This window comes from Schistocerca cancellata, chromosome 1 (assembly GCF_023864275.1).
Source record: "Schistocerca cancellata isolate TAMUIC-IGC-003103 chromosome 1, iqSchCanc2.1, whole genome shotgun sequence".
Classification (NCBI taxonomy): Eukaryota; Metazoa; Arthropoda; class Insecta; order Orthoptera; family Acrididae; genus Schistocerca; species Schistocerca cancellata.
Window position 1 is genome coordinate 1,058,920,001 of NC_064626.1, and position 13,232 is coordinate 1,058,933,232.

The following is a 13,232-nucleotide window of genomic DNA, read 5'->3' on the forward strand; positions in this document are numbered from 1 at the left end:
CGATAAAAAATTCCACAAGACAGCTTAATTAGTTTACACGTTTCCCTTTTTAATTAATTTGTTGACGCTAATTAGAATACTGTTACACAGTTTCAATTTTGGCGACTTTTTTAACACATAGCGTTTCCATAATTACCTCTAGTATTCTTCATCATTACATGACAATCATACACGAGTATAAAGAACAGCACTTCCGTTTACTCTAGTATCAGTTAAAAAGATTAAACATTGACATGTTGCAACTTCTCATAACGTGGAAGGCGAAGAGATTTCATTCACAGAGTGAACATGAAGCTGTGCTCGTGCCTCTTAAGGTATACATTTTAGAGCTCGTGTTTACTAGATTTCCTTGCTTCGAATGATCGTTCCTGCCCCGTCCCTGAATATTTATCTTAAAGATGGTAGCCAACACGGAAACCGATAGATACTACGTAAAACTGTACAACTGTTGGCAGAAACAACGATTTTCTCCAAAAAATTAATCAGTCCTTTTGGAATACTCTGTATAAGTCTAGAGCAGACCGAGTCAGCGCTGAGTCTACTTGGAGAGTTTGTAGTGAGAGCTCAGCGATAGATTCTAGGCATGCGGTGCACACAGTTTAGCCTTTAAGGAATTTACTTTCGGCTTCTGACTGAATATTTCTAGGATATTTCGGACTTTATTTTGCACACATTTTGGACTGAATTTCATCTACGCCCAGCATAAACTATTTTAACCGGACTTAATTGATTTGCGAACACTACCACACTCCGTTAGTTCTGCATCATCTCAATGTAATGTCATTCCGTTGTCATCAAGACTTCATGATGTCTTGGATGAATGAACAGGTTTGCTTGAAAAATTCATTTCTGTGTGTTTAAAGCGTTTCCTGTAAAATTTAATGAGCAAGTTGCATGTAAACCACAACCTTCACTGCTACGTCTTTTAACAAATGGTTCAAATGGCTCTGAGCACTATGGGACTTAACATCTCAGGTCATCAGTCCCCTAGAACTTGGAACTACTTAAACCTGACTAACCTAAGGACATCACGGACGTCCATGCCCGAGGCAAGATTCGAACCTACAACCGTAGCAGTCGTGCGGTTCCGGACTGAGGCGCCTAGAACTGCTCGGCCATCGCGGCTGGCGTCTTTTAACAACAATATCAACAAAACTCAGGGCTTAATACCAGTTCAGCGGGATATACAGTATCTACAGCTAGTACTGTAACGCTAGCAAATCAGACATACAGTAATGGATTTTAAAATACGATACAAGCAACACACAGACCTGAAAAAGAAAACCAAAGGAACCAGAGCTACCTTCGCAACTGCCCTCGTACAAGACAAGCTCAGGGTGCACAATATCGAAAACACTGCTAATCCTTCACAAAATGATTATACATATGATAACATCTCAGGTCATCAGTCCCCTAGAACTTGGAACTACTTAAACCTAACTAACCTAAGGACATCACGGACGTCCATGCCCGAGGCAAGATTCGAACCTACAACCGTAGCAGTCGTGCGGTTCCGGACTGAAGCGCCTAGAACTGCTCGGCCATCGCGGCTGGCGTCTTTTAATAAACAATATCAACAAAACTCAGGGCATAATACCAGATCATCGGGATATACAGTATCTACAGCTAGTACTGTAACGCTAGCAAATCAGACATACAGTAATGGATTTTAAAATACGATACAAGCAACACACAGACTTGAAAATGAAAACCAAAGGAACCAGAGCTACCTTTGCAACTGCCCTCGTACAAGACAAGCTCAGGGTGCACAATATCGAAAACACTGCTAATCCTTCACAAAATGATTATACATGTAAAAGACGCTCAACGAGCAGCGTACAATATGGAACTGCATTTTCCTTATGACATACCTTCTCATTATTGTTAGCATACTTTAAAAGCACTCAATATTTCGGTATCTGCGTTCAGATGTTCGTAAACATGTTATTATGCCATTAGCACTCCACGTTGCGTCTGTGAGATCTCTACACTGCGGAACCACATCTGACAGGACCGGGTGCATGGTGCGCCAACGACAGCAGCAAGCGACTTTATGTAATACCTTCGAAACCTAAGCGTATCGTAGTTACTTAGAAGGTGGTTTCCCAAAGCTTAAAAGTAATGGCTCCGGGCGAATCCGTCAAATGGTCTCCCTACAGCCAACTATGTAGGCGGCACGCTGGACAGCAGATGATGAGGGTCCAACACGTTCTCCACGTCATAGGAAAGACATTCCTGAAACTGAGTGAACCTTATTTCGTCTTAAATCCCATGTCTTCTCTTCCTCATCACGTAACACTTGCCTAATACAAAATTGTGATGTTGCCGATACTGGAATATGTTGTTGCTGTATGGGGCAGCACAGAAGGATGGGACCTACAGTGTTTACAAGCAATACAAAATCGCGCCTTAGTAAGTGCACTGAGAGTACCTTCTTGATAGCCTTATAAAACGATTCACGAATGAGTGGAATGCCGCTCGTTCGCGAGCACTTTAAAAACTCGGCGCAGCTGTTCTCCTAAAAGAATTCGCGGTCTGGACCTCGAGGGCCGTCTGCACGAGACAGCGATGTGGCCCGAGCCCCAGCACAAGCAGCGCGTTACTTTGCTACATGCCAGCACGAAACGACGACGCCAGCAATGAGCAACTAATGCCCACCACAGTGGCAGTTACAATTGTAGCAACAGCTCGACGTGTTTGGCCTCCACACACTCCTCGAAGTTCCGTATTTCCAGCTATGTTAGTCAGTGCCCATGACATGCCAGCCGTCGCTGCTTACTACAAATTTGGTCCAGTCACGTTACTGGACGTAACTTTACGCTTGACCTGGACGCGTCGTCCACTGCGACTATATTAGAATTTCATTAAATTAAAACAACTGCCTTTAGTTGCTAACTGATAAAGCAGGTGTCTTAAAATTTCGAACATCTCAAACTATAATTTCTTATAATAGTATAGCATGCTTATACTTTTCATGTATTAAAATGTACAGTTTTTATAATAATAAGACGCTGATTTTTCGTGTGACATTACTGGGCATATAACTTTTAAATCTGCGCAACATTTACTAGTGTAAACTTTTGTCCTTGCTTCATCATAGCACAATATATCCTCATTTCCTTTTATTTCTTCTGTTCGCATATTGTGCGGTGCGCGCGTGTACGTAAGAGATTTCACGTCGAAGCTTTCGCATTCAAGTGCTGCAAAATAGTTAAAAGCCACTGTATCATTATGTACAATGTTTTCTTAGATTCACCATATCAGTTTCAAATTAACTAGAAAACGGCTTCAATAGAGGATCTGAACCCGGTCTTGGAGTAAAATAAAGAACTTTTGATCAAGTGGTGCCATTGTTCAACGATGTCCGTACACTGTCCAACAGAAATAAAAGTAAGTGGTTTGCGTCAAGAAAGCATAATAGGCCCCCTAATGTTCTCACTATAAACAAACGAGTAATTAACTAGCGCCAGCAGTAATACAAGATTTATCGTTGATGATACGGTTGTCCAGCAGGAGAGACGTCGTTGGAGATTATAAGAAAACGGAGAGATTTCATCAACATGTTCGCTTGGTGTAATGAACGATAGTTCTACATAAATATGATTTGACTGCAATATAAGGAATAGAAAGATCGCGACAGTTCAATTGAAGGGGCCCACGCCGCCTTTGGCGCACATAAACTAAAGTCCAGGTAGGTATGATTATTTCAATGAGCTTGCGTGCTATTTCTTCGGAGTATAAATAGACTAAATAAATAGCAGTTCCCAGTTAAGTCTCTGTCTTTGTTGCGAAAAGAAATTTAAAGCCGGTAGACTGTTGGCTATAAGAAACAATCACAAATACAAGGGTCAGTATACTGATTGGTTCACGAGTAACGCAACGCCAAGTTTCACAAAGAACCACTTCATCGGGCCAAAATGCCACATCCCTGTTGTCCATGCTGTAGAATCCAGGTCTCGGCGTAGCTCGAAGACGTCAACTGGCTGTTTCACCTCACTGTGGAGAAGAAGATTCTCAGGAGGTGGGCTGGCTCAGACAACAGGTCGTCGGATGACTCGAGGTGAGCTTCTGACTGAGGAACCGCAGCAGTGGTTGGCGTAATTGTCCAGAGAGCTAGTCCATAGGTAACTAGCTTGCCTTAGCAGTGCGCTGGTGTAAATACTATGGAGGCGCCAGTTTATAGTGAGACCTATTTGCGAGCACGTGACCCTCCGGATACGAGTACGTCCATGCTGCATGCGCCCTTTTGGAGCGATACAACCGCAGCCTGCTGCCGATCCTTGGGCTCGAACTGCAGTGGTGTTGTTCGCCCCTGCAGCCTCTTGGACTTGGGTCAGCCACCCGCGATGATGTGCTGTAATGCTGGAGGACTATGAACTCCGACATAAAAGATATTTCAATTTTAGTGGTAACCAACTTGTTCCCGGGACAGAGACTGAGTATTTATGGGTAGACTAAGAAGCGATGTAAAATGGGACGAATACGGAAATTCAGAATTAGGGAAGGCGAATCAAAGACAGATTTATCTGAATGGTTCTGTGAAAGTGCAGTTTGTAATATGCCCGGGAGTACTAATGAGTGAGGTACTTTAAACTGACTTCTCAGTTGTGATCGTGCGCCCTGTCCACACCACGTACCTGGTATTCCAGCGGCGGTCGTACTGTTCTGCTCCACACTGCTGTTGGCTTGCCTGAAATTATCGAAATAAAATGTAAACGGGTTTTGGGGAGCCCCTCAACGTTAAAACACAACACTGTCCTATGTCTGGTATGAACATCTATATTCTGAGATGATATGGAAACCACAGGTTGCAATGTTTACACTATAAATCTTAAATGTTTATCCCAATTAACAGTCTCGATGTTTATCTGTTCACAGTATCATTCAGACGAGCGTACACGTAACCGACACGACGCGGGTGATTGTTGATGATGCGGAACCCAAATGATCGAGTCTAAACTGAGCAGGGTGGCGCAGTGGTTAGACACTGGACTCGCATTCGGGAGGACGACGGTTCAATACCGCGTCCGACCATCCTGATTTAGGTTTTCCGTGATTTCCCTAAATCGCTCCAGGCAAATGCCGGGATGGTTCCTCTGAAAGGGCACGGCCGACTTCCTTCCCATTCCTTCCCTAATCCGATGAGACCGATGACCACGCTGTCTGGTCTCCTTCCCCAAACCAACCAACAACCGAATGATCGAACGGAAGTTCTTACGCTCGTCACACACAGATGTCTGGTAATAGTCCTCCTTGACACTAGCAATGATATAACACCGTCCGTAGAATTAATTTTTCAGTTCTCAGTTCCCACTTGTACGAGCGTGCGCGTAACCGTCGCGGCGCGGCTGATAGTTGATAAATGCGTAACGCGATGACCGAACGCACTTTCTCACGCTCGCTACAAGACACTGGCACTTGACTGCACTCTTTTATGGTAACTAATTTTTACTGATTCACATTGTTTCAATCTCGGAGACCGAACACGACGCGGATGATCGATGCTGTGCGACACGCAAAGAGAGGATACATAAATACGTTACCGACGGCACTGCTCATTTTTTCATTACTTCTTGACCCACTTTCCTCTGAATCACTTCCATATATTATCACTTTATTGTGGCAGCACTTGTAGCAACACTTCAACCTGAACACTAAAACAGCCTCTCACATGCAAAGCTACACACTACACAACATAACAGTACCGCGTCCCGCGCTCGACTCACTACAGACGCGGCTGCCTGCAAAGATATTCCACAACTAAGTCAGCGATGTGACAATACGTTTGCAAGTTGATGTGGAAAAGAAATATCATTCAAGACGGTAGTGCAACCAATTCTTGAGGATTATTTAAGGGTTTACAGTCCTTATCAAGTAGGCATAATAACAGACACGGAACGAAACCAGAGTTGCGATCTTAGAGTTGGGTTTGGTTGTTGTTGGGGGGGGGGGGGGAGGAGACCAAACGGTGATGTCTTCGGTTTCATCGGATTAGGAAAGGACGGGAAAGGAAGTCGGCTGTGCCTTTTCAAAGGAACCACCCTGGCATTTGCCTGGAGCGATTTACGGAAACTACGAGAATTCTAAATCAGGATGGCCGGACGCGGGATTGAACCGTTGTTCTCCCGAATGCGAGTCCAGTGTGCTAGCCACTGCGCCACCTCGCTCGGCGTCGCGATCTTAGGTATCATCGCTACTGTGAAGCTACTGTACGGCTGCTCATTGCCCTCAAGGTACTCATTTTAGAGTCCACATTTGTTGGACGATTTCTTCTCGCTTTGGTCCTTTGTAATTCCTTCCATAACACTTAACAATCATGTACAACCGCTCGCTCTTCGAAAGATCCGTACACAAAGACTGGAAAGTTGCACAATTCGCACCAATATTCAAGAAAGGTGGCAGGACTAAGCCACTAAATTAGAGGAACATATCATTAACGTCGATAAGTAGCAGCAGTCTGCAACATACAGTGTTCGAAAATTATGAATTACCTCGAAGAGTACGGTCTATTTGCACGCAGTCAACACGGATTTAGAGAACTTCATTCTTGTGAAACACAGCTAGCTCTTTACACACACGAAGTCTTGAGTGCTATTGTCAACAGAATCCAGATTGATTCCGTATTTCTAAATTTCCAAAAGGCTTTTGGCACTGTACCACACAAGTGAGTTGCAGTAAAATTGCGTGCTTGTGCAATATCGTCTCAGTTGTGTGATTGTATTTGTGATTTCCTGCCAGAGGGTTCACGGTTCGTAGTAATTGGCGAAAATTCATTATGTAAAACAGAAGTGATTTCTGGTGTTCCTCAAGGTAGTTTTATAGGCCCTCTGCTGATCCTTTTCTATATAAACGATTTTGGAGACAATCTGAGCAGCCGTCTTAGGTTTCGTGCAGATGTTGCTGTGGTTTATCGTCTAGTAAACTCATTAGAAGATCAAAACCAACTGCAAAACGATTCATAAAAGATATCACGGTGCGAACATTGCCAATTGACCCTAAATATTGAAAAGTGTGAGATCATCCACATGAGTGCTAAAAGCAATCCGTTAAACTGTGGTTGCACGATAAATCAGTTTAATCTAGATGCCGTAAATTCAACTAAATACCTAGGAATTATAGTTACGAACAATTAAAATTGGAAGGAACACACAGAAAATGTTGTGCGAAAGGCAAATCAGAGACTGCGTTTTGTTGGCAGAAAATGAGATAGATCTATTAAAGAGACTGCCTACACTACCCTTGGAATGCTATGCGGTGTGGAATCCTTACCAGATAGGATTACCGGAGTACATAGAGAAAGTTCAATCAAGAACAGTACGTTTCGTATTACCGCGAAATAGGGGAGAGAGTGTCACAGACATGATGCAGGGTTTGGGTTGGACACCATTAAAACAAAGGCGCTTTTCGTTGTGGCGGAATCTACTCATAAAATTTCAATCACCATCTTTCTACTCCGACTGCTAAAATATTTTATTGATGCCGACCTACATAGGCAGAAACGATCTTCATAATAAAATAAGGGAAGTCTGATCTCACGTTTCCGCGCTGGTAGAGAGTGGAATAATAGAGAATTATTGTCAAGGTGGATCGATGAATCCTGTGCCAGTCACTTAAGTATGGTACGCAGAGTATCCACATAGATGTAGATTTAGATGCAGAATATGGAAAAGAAAGACCATTTGGTAGAAGATGTTTGTTTCATTATATCGAAGATAAAGAATGCTCATTATTTTTGAAATACGCTCTTTAAACCCATGTTTACTAGACATTTTTGCTTTGAATGACTTATGTTATATCCATTAACACTCGAATGCTGTCCTCAAAAAAGTCATGACTGTCGTTGGATCACCCAAATAAATGACATAAATTACAATATATATCCACCTTTTACTTTAGTACTTTAGGAGACAGTTTCAAATAAACTTAAACTCAAGTGCACATCATTGTGACCTTATAACAGCCAAAAAACTAAAAAACAGCTAGCAAAATCCTGCAATACAAAGAAAATAAAGGTATGTGTTTTTACACTTTCAGAAGCCTACTGTGGTAATGAAGTTTCAGTACAATAATAGTGAACAATAAAAAACTCTAAAGAAAAAAAAAGTTAGTCATAGTCTCCTTCGTATCCTTCATGTCCTGTGTCATACCAATCAATAAAAACAAAAGCACGGTGTTGCAGGCATAAAGAACTTCCACAAATCTTGCAAGTGTATTTTCTCAGGCTTGTTGTTTTCGTGGCCCAGCAAGGCTGGCAACACGTCCTATTTGTACTATCGGTGTCACAGGTCTGGCGTAGGTATGGCGAGCTGTCGATGTAGACATCAAATTTTTCGAAGTCTCGTATAAATTGACCGAGGTAAACGAGGCATAAATGATCGCCTTATCAAGTGATTATCAGTAGGTTGATTATTTGTGTTCTCTTCAGATTCTTCGAAAAACAGCGCAGATTGAATGGTTCGCTCCAGTTTCCCATACGATTAATGTGATAATTGATTCCCGCAATATGTAGGACTGAAAACAATCATCGGCCACCTTCTAGTATCACTGTCGACACTGTAAGTGAAGCACATTTTGTCAACTATATCTAGTCCAGTATTTTGTTCATCGAAGTATGTTACTGTTTCGGGCTTTTTCTTTTCACCGGTATCACTATCAATTGAAACACCATTTTGTAAATTTGAGATGCCGGCCGGAATGGCCGTGTGGTTCTAAGCGCTACAGTCTGGAGCCGAGCGACCGCTACGGTCGCAGGTTCGAATCCTGCCTCGGGCATGGATGTGTGTGATGTCCTTAGGTTAGTTAGGTTTAATTAGTTCTAAGTTCTAGGCGACTGATGACCTCAGAAGTTAAGTCGCATAGTGCTTAGAGCCATTTGAACCATTTTGAACCAAATTTGAGATGAACAGTACATTTTACTTTTTACTTTTATCTTGAGGGAATTGAATACTACAAATAGGCTCAAAAAGTTCTGTCTGTTTTTCACCTCTTCCATCTCTTCAGTGACCTGCCATTTGTTCTTCTGTAGCGTTCCCACATCAGACAAACTGTGTTTTGCTGAGAAAATTTGAAGAGGAGGGACATCACTAAACCAGTTATGTGCCGTCACATTACGTCCTGTGTTAATTATGGGAGTAACCAATCTTTTTACTCTATCAATGCATTTGTTGCTTTTAAGTGGTATGGTTCCTCTCGAAATTTATCCTAGTAATAGGATAAATTTCCAGATTGATTATATAAAATATTTTAGAATCTATAACTACAAATATTTTGATTACATTTTTTGATTGTTTCTATGGGATATACTGAGTGAATGAACATGTGCATTAGAGGCTTCTAGCTTTTCGTCAGCTGTTTACAAAATTTTCGAAGAAATCACCAATACTTACTGCTATCCTGTCTATTCTACAGTTGTTATAGTCAAATCTCACAGCTGGCAATAAGAAGCGAAATCTAAAGTGGGACAAAGATTTCTATGCCAAATCCATCTTTATACCACAAATCCTTAAGACTGATTGTTCCACCTTAATGAAGCCCTGCCACGCACAAAAGGCCTATGAGGCCATGTATTTCAGTCCGATCACTATGTGCAAACTTAGGCTGTGAGTAATGTGGAAGTATGCTGCCAATGTACTGATCTGAATATCTAACAATCACATTTACAATGTCATCGTCAGTGATACACTTCCACAAATCCGAAATTTTATCGGTATTCCGGACCATCCCAGTTATACCTGGACGCCGCTTAATTAAATTGTGCTGGGCGGTTTTCCTCTGTTGATTGTAAGGAGTTTCTTTTCCAAGCGAATGTGTCTGTAACGTTCTTCTCCTGCTTCCATTGAGAAACAAAGGAATTCAGCATTTCTTCTTCTTCGCCTTCTGCAGAGCTCACATGTGGTTCCGAGTATTATTCCAGTTTTTCAAGATTGTCTTCCTTTAAAAGATCGTACGAAGATGCTCCAGGCCACACTTAATCCACATTCTTACAATCCCACTATATTTAGTGACGCTTGCTACGTCAGCTGGGTTATTCAAGTAAGAACAAAGTTTCTGTAATGCCACTCTGATTTCGTAATAGAAGAAACTAATAATTAGTTCGTTTTTTACTAAAATAATTAGAATAAAAGAATGTAAATAGAATTAAGAAGAAAGTTAGAATTTCAGCAAAAATACTTGGGAAGCTGCTCTCGTCGTATCTGAGAGATACACAGGTTTCTGATCACAGCCTCCATTTCAAAATGGGAAAACAGCACTACGTTCGAATATTACTAAAATGATTAGATAAAAACAACGTTACGGGAGGGGGGGAGGGAGGAGGAATGTGCAAGTTGAGATTACGGAAAGCCTTCTGTGGCTTCACAATAGTAGGTAAGCTTTTACTTAACAGGATGTGCTTAAAACGTCACCAACACACAAATCATTAGTATGTGAGATTGATTTCAGGGCGACGAACGAAAAATACCAAACTTACAATCAGGTAGGCCTGACAAACAGGAAAATTTAAGGCAAGTTAACACAAGTTACACAAGGCGGTTTAAGTACCGCTTTTAAATGTAGCATTTTTTTACAGGACAACTAACGCCTCCTAGAAGTACCAAGTTCAACATACGTAAAAATACAACTCGGTAGCCCTTTAGGCCCTCGTAACATCTGAACCAGGCAAATGTGAATTCTCTGCAGTTACAGGAGGAGCATTACCATAACAATTTGAGAAGCGCTCATTAGATAGTAAACTTCAAACCAGGAAGATGGCTCTAATTTGGAAGAATTTTACAAGTTCAGGATTACGATCAAAACTAACTTGAGGGTGCATTTGGCGCTAGCAATTTAGAAACCGAAGGAAAATCCTTTTTTTTTAATTTACAGGTTCAGCATTTCACAAATCTATAGGAGCTCTTTATCAGTATTTGAAGTCTGAAGCCCCTAAGGCATTAGCAGTTTCTCGAACAGGGACGGTAACCAAATTTTTAAAATATACTTGTTAAGTATTTCATCAGTCTGGAGAATCTCTTTGACACAAGCAATTTTTGGAAACGGAAAGGGAGCAATATTCTAAAAGTTACAGGTTCAGGTTTAGATAAAAATATTTGGAGCTCCGTTTGGGCACTAGAAGTTTTGGAACAGGAAAGTAACAACGATTTGAAAACTTCTAGGTTTAGAAATCCATAATTAAAGGATTGAAATATCTTCAAATCAAAGCAAATTTTAAGGCAGCAATAACAAGACACGGCCGGTATGGCGAAGACAAGGCTTGCCTACGATGCCTTAGGGTAGCGGACATTTTATTTCAACTTAAATCCGAATGCCATAAGATTGAGAACTTAACTTATAGAGACATGCAGTAACAAGAAAGGAGGCCGTGCCGCCTCAGTGGCTACCGCAAGACAGAAGGCGGAACGCCAGATGAATCGGCTGGTAGTGGACAACACACCGGGACTCACCGCCCAAAAACTGCGATTAACTCGGAGAGCAAACAAACGTGCAAATAATTCATGCAATACTCAGCAAAAAAGTAAGTAAATACTCAAGTCCCGACACAACAATATCAAATGCAATGGTCAATCGGACGCAACAGCTTAGAGCCCAGCACTTCGCACCATCACGGCCCTGTACAAGTAGCCGCTCGCTTGGACGAGCAACCAAGGATCAGCGCCCGTAATGGCTCCTTCACCGTTCGTCTCACGCTTCTGTATCTCACTGCGCCACCGTCCGTTAACAACCTCCTTCAAATCCCTCTAACCAAAGAGCCAACTACAGGAAGAACGAATCGCCACGCAGTGGCGTAACAGGAAAACGGACTACGCTGGTGAGCGAAGATATTATATCTCGGAAAACTACCCGACACGGCTCACAAACAATAAAAAAGTTAAGGAAAAAATATAAACTGATCAAAAATACAACCGACCGGAGTGGCCGATCTGTTCTAGGCGCTACAGTATGGAACCGCGGGACCACTGCGGTCGCAGGTTCGAATCCTGCCTCGGGCATGGATGTGTGTGATGTCCTTAGGTTAGCTAGGTTTAAGTAGTTCTAAGTTCTAGGGGACTGATGACCTCAGAAGTTAAGTCCCATAGTGCTCAAAGCCATTTGAACCATTTGATCAAAAATACAGATTTTCCATCGCTGCTGACAGTGAAAACCTTCACCTTACCAACCTAAATATAAACTGATCCAAAATACAGCCGGCCGAGGTGGCCGAGCGGTTCTAGGTGCTTCAGTGTGGAACCGCGGGATTTCTCTGCACAAGGAAGGAACCGACCCAAGCCAGGCAAGATGACCAACTGACGAGGCCCAGAAACGGTCAAAATACCCCATGTTCGTCGCCCGATGAGACGACCGACCGAACAACCAACCAATGGTCGTTCCCGCTGCAGTCTGCTTGCGGGCAGTGCATGTGTGTCGCAAGCGGTCGGCGAGTACTGGCTGTCCGGACATCATTGGCGCTGAGTCCCGACTGAACCCCCGACACACGACAAGCCGAAAATACTAGCGGTCGTCTCAAAGGTAATACAACAGTGCTCTTGAAACGTCCCTTAGAACAATTTCTGAATTACTGTGCTGATAAACCTCTTACACTATCTGCTTTTCAAACAGCTGAGCAAAACTGAACGTACTCAAACATTCACTAAAGTGACACACAATATTTTTAGTGCAACGCAATCTGACTTTCAGTAATCGCTACAAAGAATGGCCCTGACTAACATTAACCTATATCTTTCACAAATCACTTACCTCACAAAAATCTTCATTACTCGAACTACTGCAATACAGCAAGCGCCACTACTGCCAGCTAAATAACAGATTCAAACTACGGAAGGCACTAACTACTAGTAGGCATAGTTAGCAAATGAAAGATTTTAATAGAGAACAAACAATGTATTTACCTTAATAGTCATCAAAAGTCATAATATATACAGCAGTTCATGACATCCATTTTTAGAAATTTCAAAACTCCGCCATTTCTCTCCCCACATCCACCACTGCTGGCAGCTCACCTCCAACTGCGCAACGCTACGCGCTGTTCACATCCAGCTGCCCAACACTACAATGGCAGACAACAATGCAAACTAGCCACAGACTGTACACAGCACAGCCAGTGATTTTCATACAGAGCGCTACGTAACGTTGCCAATAAGAAAACCTAAACAGCCTACTTACACTCTTATCGATACGCGCTGCTGCTACCACTCACGGGCAGGCAAGCCATCAACTTAGTGACGCCAGAAAATCGAATA